This window comes from Pantherophis guttatus, chromosome 1 (genome assembly GCF_059756535.1).
Source record: "Pantherophis guttatus breed Tessera chromosome 1, ASM5975653v1, whole genome shotgun sequence".
Lineage (NCBI taxonomy): Eukaryota > Metazoa > Chordata > Lepidosauria > Squamata > Colubridae > Pantherophis > Pantherophis guttatus.
Window position 1 is genome coordinate 77738404 of NC_142063.1, and position 8164 is coordinate 77746567.

The window sequence follows — 8164 nt, forward strand, 5'->3', positions numbered from 1 at the left end:
TTGTAGGATATTTTATGTGCACATCTAACAAAGCAATATGATATATGTGCTTGTACTCATAGATATAATGTAGGTAACAAATACAAGGACTTGTAATTGGTTGTATTTCCCCGCTGCACACAGCAGCACAGACTATTTCTGCATATGCTGTGATACAGCATATAATACTCCGGAGTATTAAGTATGAATCTTTGATGCGTTCTCAGCAGTTTCTTTGAATGCATTATGAAAATTTGTAATATCCATGAGCATCAGTTATGGGGACTGTAAAAAAATCCTGAGATGCATCCTACGGCTGAAATATCATAGACCAGGCAAGGGCAGAGAATCTGATTTTGGAAACTCTTGATACCAAGAATGTGTAAGCTTTGGGATGGATTCATCAATTTGTGTTTTATTCATCTCAGGTCCTCCAGTGGATAGAAGACTTGTAACTTTAGACATGGAAAAGGTAAAAAAGTATCCCACAGACAACCCTTCAGATGGTCAGAAAAACCTACCTTTTGCATCGGTCAGTAACTGGTGAGCAAAATAGGATGTTCATAAATCTTTAAAACAGAATAAAGCTTTATACTGCACAGAGTGAGACAGTTATGTTTATCTCACCCTCTGCATTTCATCTTTGCCTGTCCTCATTCTGTACATTCACATCTTGTTTATTCTACATAATTATTTCTTGCAATTTTATTAGTGTGATTTCACAAGCATTACTGAAGCAAGAGAAAGACTGGTGGGCTAAAGTAATTAATATGTAGATGTGCAGTCCAATAAGTGGGTTGAATAAGATACTTTCATTCTAATTTTTCATGCTATATTACAGCCAGGCAAAAATTTTCTTCTGAGGAAATATGTTATATGCATGTCCATCCCTGATCTCTTTTATGTCTTATTTTATTATACTTATATGTTATACCACACTAAAAATATCGAAGGCAAGAAAATTAGGTGATGGTAATATTAGTCAGATAACAACTTCACAAAAATGGTTCATCAGGCAAATACCTCATTTCCAAGATGAGATAGATAATATAATAAAGGCAGGTATTTATTCCCATGAATCGGCCTTCCTAAACCTGAAGTCCCTTGAGATGTGCTGGTGACAAGTATGGGGAGTTGAAATCCACATATCTAGAAAGTATACATTAACCAAAACAAAAAACTATATTCTCTTCCATTCCAGCTGCTAAAAATAAAAAGCAATGTATCAATATAAGTGTCACATTTCATGCTTTCAATGTACATTTTGATATTATGAGTTAGTTTTAAAAACACCTTGCTAATAATATCTTGAATCATAGTCTTGAGAAACCTGGACATTTGTTTTTTGAAATGTTACTTATTGTAGCTTAATGATAACTTGTGTCGTCTGTATGCTGTATGCCATCTTTCCGATAGTAATGATTGAAAGCATACTGACCACTATGCTTGTATCTATAATAGAGAGGGAGACAGGGAGAGGAAGGTAATGTTTTTAACCTTAACAGGGTTAATTATATTCTGCATAATTTAGAGAATGGGAAAGTTTATTCAAGATTTGTGATCAACCTTAATCTCACTGAAAGGAAAAATATCTGCTCATTTTGCAGTATATAAAACAGAACTCAGAGTAAGGAATTCAAAACTGAATAGCTGGATAAGCCAAGGACTTCTCCAGGCCAAGGGAATCAGTTCTTGGCTTCATTTAGAATTTTGCCCAATAATTACAATCTTTCTTGGTGAGTCTTAGAACGTATCTTTTCTTTTTAAGGTGTTATTTCCAGGTGATGATAAGAGTCTTTGTGATTTGGGGATGCCACATGCCACACGTTGAATTAATTTTGGGCAGTCTGGTGAGTTGACATCTCATTTGGATGGATTACAACTATCAATTATGCAGAGATTCAAAGGCAAATTCAGACTTTTCTGCAAATAAGGATAGCTTGGAGCAAGAGAAGGCTTTCGATTGGGGGCAAAAAACACACTGAAATGTTCAAAAACCAATTAAGAAAACTGATTAAGTCGAAAAAAGGAAGTGATCACTAAACAAAGGGCAGTTGGTCAGGTTACATAGTTTATAGCAACTGATGCAAGGTTTATTGTGGAAAAAAAGAAGCAACATTAGATGTTAATATAATATTGGTAGTGTCAATCACAGGAGATGACGAAACTGAAAAGATAATTTAAGTTACAGGCTGTGGTTCGTGTATGTTTAGCATGAATCAGAGGGAAATGGTTTAGATTTTTGTCTTTGTGAGGAGAGCTATAGAAAACAGTTTATAGTCTTATGGATACTGAGTTTTCATGCATCTGGGCTTATATTAGACCTTAAATTCAGACTTGAAAGTGATTGGAATTCATAAATCAACCCGTTTCTTCCTCATTTGGTAGAAATAAATACGAATGCAATTTGGCTGATCCAGGAACACAACTTCACTGATATTTTGTTGCTACTTTAAATCTCTGTTGAGACCATCTCAGACAGGATTAAACAGATTAGATTGTATTTATTAGGCTTTTTGGGCTTAATTTTGCCACATTAATTGAAATTTATCTCTGTGGAGTGAATTCAGTGAGTTACCCCCATTCAGTTATTTTTCTCATCAACCCAGTTTACGCAGCTATTTCAAAGCTTTTATTATTGCCACTCAGGTATGTTGGGTTGCATGGATCATCTACTCATTTTTAACAACAGGACTCTCTATGATGCGTCCTCATTTGCATCCAGCCATGACAGAAACATGTCCTGACAACACTTATTTTCCCTTGTTCCCATCACATTGTTTTCATCTTGCTCCCAACTCAGGAGTGAGACTGTGTTAACTCATCCTTACCCGTACCGATGTTAAAGCAGCAATTTCTCTCTTCTTCTGACCCTATCCACAGGTAACCTTCAGGTAGGCAAAATCTGCTCAACCTTGTTGCCTGTAATCTTAGAGAGAAATCAGGGGATGAATTGACTGGGAACAGAGGCAACAGAGGCAAAATAGAAATAAAAAATGAATATGGGAAATTTTATTCTATTTATACCCTTTTTGCTAAATCAAGATGAGTGGAGAACATTATAACTTGGTTCTAGGAAATGCCTAGTACATTGTTTTTCAAACTTGGCAATTTTAATGTGTGGACTTCAACTTCCAGAGTTCCTCAGCCAGGATACTAAGAGTTCTGCCAGCTGAAGTCCACATACATATGAAAGTTGCCAAGTTTGAAAAACACCAACCTAGCACCTTTAATATTCTATATTTTCAGTAACTGGCCCTAGAAATAAGTGGTTTTGTTAACCCACCAAACCATGGCAAATGAAAAATTTCACCATTATTGGAAGAAACAGCAAATACTAATAATTTCATTAGCATAAGAGCTTCTTTGGACAAGTGCACAAATTGGACAATTGTAAAATCAACAATGAGTTGATTTATTTTAATGTATATCATACAATTGTTTTAAAATGTTAACTAGCAATATCTCTTAATAGAAGCTTGTAAAATCCAGATGAAATAGTTCAATTTTATGGCTCTTTTCTGCCAATCAGACTTTCCCTCCTTAAATAGCAATAGCTATAGAAATAAGACATATACCGCTTTACAGCACTCTCTAAGCAGTTTTACAGTATCAGCATATTGTAAAATGAGGTGGGTCCTCATTTTACCCACCTCAGAAGGATGGAAGGCTGAGTCAACCTTGAGCCTGGTGAGATTCGAACTGACAAACTGCTGGCAGCCAGCAGTCAGCAGAAGTAGTCTGCAGTACTGCATTTTAACCACTGTACCACTATGGCTCTTAACTTAAATAAACTTTGAAAAACACTGCACCATGTGGGTCTGCTTTTGATAGTGCTACTTTTTCTTATGTTTCTAGCATATAGTATTAGAAAGGAATCATATGGAATGTTTTGGGTAAGAAGTATGAAGTATAATAAAGTCCTTTGACTCTTCTCATAATTCATGCTTCAGAATGAACAAATTTTACTTGGAAAGAGTTGTCCTTGACCTGATGGTATCCAACTTTGTTGAATTTCACTTTCTACCTTCCCCATCCAGCACAGCAACTAGGTTGGTGACTACTGATTATGAGACTTCAATGCCTACAATTCCGGTAGGCACCCTAAGAAAATATTTCAAGCTGTCTTCCTTTGTGTACCTCCATTGTTTGAGGAATGATAAACAGACACATGATTTACACAACGAGGTCATCTTGTTGATGAATGCCTATCCAAGGAAGACTAGCAAAAAAACTCCTCTTATATTCTCCCTTTCCAAGTCTACTGATTATAAAATATAATTTTATAGTTTATGCTATTTTATCATAATAATTTTATTTTTCTCAGGAATTTTTTTGGTGAATAGTGATAATATGAATGAAAATAAATCGATTAAAAGGGTTATAAACTGGATATAAGAGCACTGGGTATAAGGAAAATGGAAGAGAAGAAAAAGGAGACGAAAGAAAATATGGATGGGAGTTTAAGAGAAGCAATGCCTACTGATTTCATTGCATTTTGTTGAATATTTGCTGTCTAGATTATCTATATTTAATTTTTTTCCCTCCAGAAATGATAAATCCTAACAAGGAACACTAATAATATGCATACATATGTTTTGGGGAAATATAGAGGCCAAGGTGGTGCCAGAAACATAGTAAATGTATTTTCTCAAAAATATGCACATATTTATTTACATTTATTGTTATGACTCAGAAGGACATGTAAAAAAAAAAAAATAATAGCAACAACAACACAAAGATCAGTTGTGCTCATAAGAGATCCTGGTCTGGAGTTACCAGGAGAACAAGAACCTTAAATTAGCTTCCAGCCAAATCTGAGATCTTGATAGTGCTAAGCTCGGTCACAGAAGCTGCTGCACGAAACGCTTTTACACATTTTTGACAGCTAACTGGAATGAAAGACAGAATGAGAAATCAGGCAGATGATTTGATTAAGTGTGATATAAAGTGTACGGCCTGAGATGCTAATACATTGAGGTTTATTGCACTTGCTGGCACAGTGGGAAGACAATGTGCATGAGGAAGTTCATAGAGGTGGTGAACTGACAAGAAGTCTATTAACACAGAAGGATTGATAAGTCACACTGGGAAACTCTTCATTCTAATGGTGCTGAAAGAAATGTGTCTAAATTCCCAATGGATTAATATTCTTCCCCATTTGGACTCTTTCTTTTCTCCCTGCTTCTTTGGAAATTTCTTCCCACCGTCTCCATTCCCACACCACCCTACCTCACAATAAATTTAACCAAAGTATCAGTGTGATGTAAAATTATTTCATTTGCAGGAGTGTTCTCTCCCCCCCACCCCAGCCTAAGAGAATGTGATGGAGTTTGGTGCATATATAGCCGAGCAGGTAGGAGAAGCTGCTTCCTGATTTTAATGTTAGTATCTATTCCTTATATTCTCTGCCTGGAACCAAGGTATATTGGGCATTTGGAAAGGCTGTCTATTTTCAAGAGTTCAAGAAATAATGGTTGATGGTTGCTTGGTGTATGCTGGAGGGTTCAAGGTTGATTCCCCCCCTCCAGAAATGGAGATAATAAATCCTAATAAAGAACACGAATAATATGCATGAATTTTATTATTATTAGCACCAACTCAGGAAGCTCAAACTGCCCAAGGAGCTGCTGATACAGTTCTACAGAGGAATTATTGAGTCTGTCAGCTGCACCTCTATAACTGTCTGGTCACCCATCTCTTCCCACTTATGACTGTATGACTGTAACCTTGTTGCTGGTATCCTTAAGATTTATATTGACTGTTTCCTAATATGATTTGATTGCTTATTTGTTCCCCATGACTATCATTAAGTGTTGTACCTGATGATTCTTGACGAATGTATCTTTTCTTTTATGTACACCGAGAGCATATGCACCAAGACAAATTCCTTGTGTGTCCAGTCACACTTGGCCAATAAAGAATTCTATTCTATTCTATTCTATTCTATTCTATTCTATTCTATTCTATTCTATTCTATTCTAGTCTAGTCTAGTCTAGTCTAGTCTAGTCTAGTCTAGTCTAGTCTAGTCTATATGCTCTGAGGAGATATAGAGACCAAGATGGTCAAAGCGAGGGAGGAAATGGGCAAAAAATCCTTGACCTCTTATTTCTGGATTTTCCCTGCATTTTTTTTTCTGACTTTGGGAAAATGTCTGACTTCCTTACCTCCTTTTCAACCTGGACTCCCTTTTTAAATCATGCCTCAACAACTACTCTACTTCATTGGTAAATAATCCACTACTGTTTTCTTTCTCAAAGGAAAGGAAGCAAGGAGAAAGAGAAGAAGCAAGGCAGAACAATAGACACTCTGCTTATTTATGTATTAATGAAGGGGCATAGAAGTATTTATTTTGTGAGGCCACTGGGCTGCAGCACCTTAGATTGGTTCAGCCTTAACAGCACCATTAGAACATGAAACAACTTACAGGATTTTATCAGAGTGGAAATATATTAGAAGACAGAGATCTATGACCCTTTACAATAAGGCAGACTTTCCTAATCTCATATCTCCCTATTTGTTAGGGCCAGCATATCTGGAAACTGTCTCGATTAGAAAGGCTGTCATAAAGGATAATTGCTGATTTTTATGGGCTTTTATGACAATTTTCAGCTAGTGCATTTCTCTTTCTCTGCAAGTTCTCATATCTTTTTGTAGAGAAGAACCAAATGGCTCATGGTCAGGATTAGTCTCTGACGGCAGGTGGATTTAATAAGCACATTGACCTAGCCCTCACTGACAGGCATAAGGTAAAGGATTATCTTCAGTTTATTTGTCTCCTAATAATTCAGTTTTTGTTGTGACTACTCCTTGATCTTCCCCATGAAGTCCATTTAATGAAGAGGCCTGTGAGATTGTCAGGATACCTGTCCCCTCAAATATTTGTACTATAAACACATATAACCACCCTTTTTCAGAGACATCTTTTATATCCTGAGGAAAATATTTTTTTTAAAAAAAAACATAATATATTTTAGCAATGTCTTCAATTTTATCAATCAAGACAGGCTATGAACTTTGGAGTCCCAGATCTACATTGCAGCCACATAAGTATATAAGAAGCCATGGTTATTCTCAATGGCAAACAATATTGAATATAACACAGTATTTGCTATGTTCGCAAAGGAAGGGTGGATCATTCATTAATGCATATAGTTGTCTGTCTGGAAAATGATTGAAAGCTCATGTTTTTTCAACCTGATCAAATACTCTTTTGGCTCCAACTGCTGTCACTTTCTTTCGTGCCCATTAGCTACACACATATCTGAGAGAGTACCAAATATAAGCTTTACTTCTTGTTTGTTCACATCTTGCACCTTGAAAGATTTGTTGAATGAACTGTCATTTCCCAGTTCTGAGCAAGTGGCTTGACTTCCTCTTTCAAAAATTAACCTTTCGCAGGTTCTGAGTGTGGAGCAGTGAAAATGGATCGGTGAGGCCTGTAACAATTTCTTGAAAAACACCAAGAGTCAGATATTGCATTCTTTAAGGCCAAGAGTTGGCAGTCTCCGCCACCTTCAGAAACCAGTGCCCTCAAATCTGCCTCCTTTCTTCTCTCCTTCCCTTCTTTCCCTTTCTTCCAATGCTTATATGTAGACATATTTTGCTTACTGGAAGCTGCTCCCAAGTTCCTTGAAGAATGGAATGCATTTCTTTCCCTGTTGCACAAATCTCCAATAAATAAAAATAATTGTCAATAGACAGACTGATGTGCATGCATGTGTGTCATAGAATAATATGGGAAAATAGCATTGGAGGGAACCTAAATCTTCATTGTTTCAATGAGATTTTTATTTCATGGTTGTGCAGACACATTTGGAAATCTGATTAATAGCAAACATGCAAGACTTAGAAGCTAGAAGGCAGAGAAATGAGAGTTGGTATTTTTTTCTATCCATAACTATATATGAAGATTAACAGACATATTATTCCCATGTCTGAAAATAATAATTTCCCAGAATAAGAATATTCTGAAAAAAATATGACAGCAACGTTATGATGCAATGATTTTTAATTATATGAGCCTTCAGCTGAAATTTATGGGTAGCTCTCAGAATTGCCACTTGGCTGATTTTAAATTAATCCAGTTGTGTTGTTTGCCTCCAGGATCTTTCTGCTTTTGGAGAATTTATGTATGATACACAGCTTCTGTATCTTCTGACCTGTAGATAGCCTGCTCTATAG

The 8164-nt window shown here is 36.2% G+C and overlaps 1 long non-coding RNA gene across 2 annotated transcripts; it reads left to right on the forward strand.

Annotated features, from left to right (window-relative positions):
• The first annotated feature begins 419 nt into the window (after window positions 1-419).
• LOC148116457 (uncharacterized) lies at window positions 420-7681 on the forward strand. 2 transcript variants are annotated; one of them, XR_015733600.1, is made up of 3 exons: window positions 420-522; window positions 5267-5335; window positions 7382-7681. It is a non-coding gene; the product is annotated as an uncharacterized LOC148116457 (long non-coding RNA). The 2 variants fall into 2 exon arrangements; XR_015733599.1 differs by lacking the exon at window positions 420-522 and adding an exon at window positions 2784-2873.
• Window positions 7682-8164: the final 483 nt, after the last annotated feature.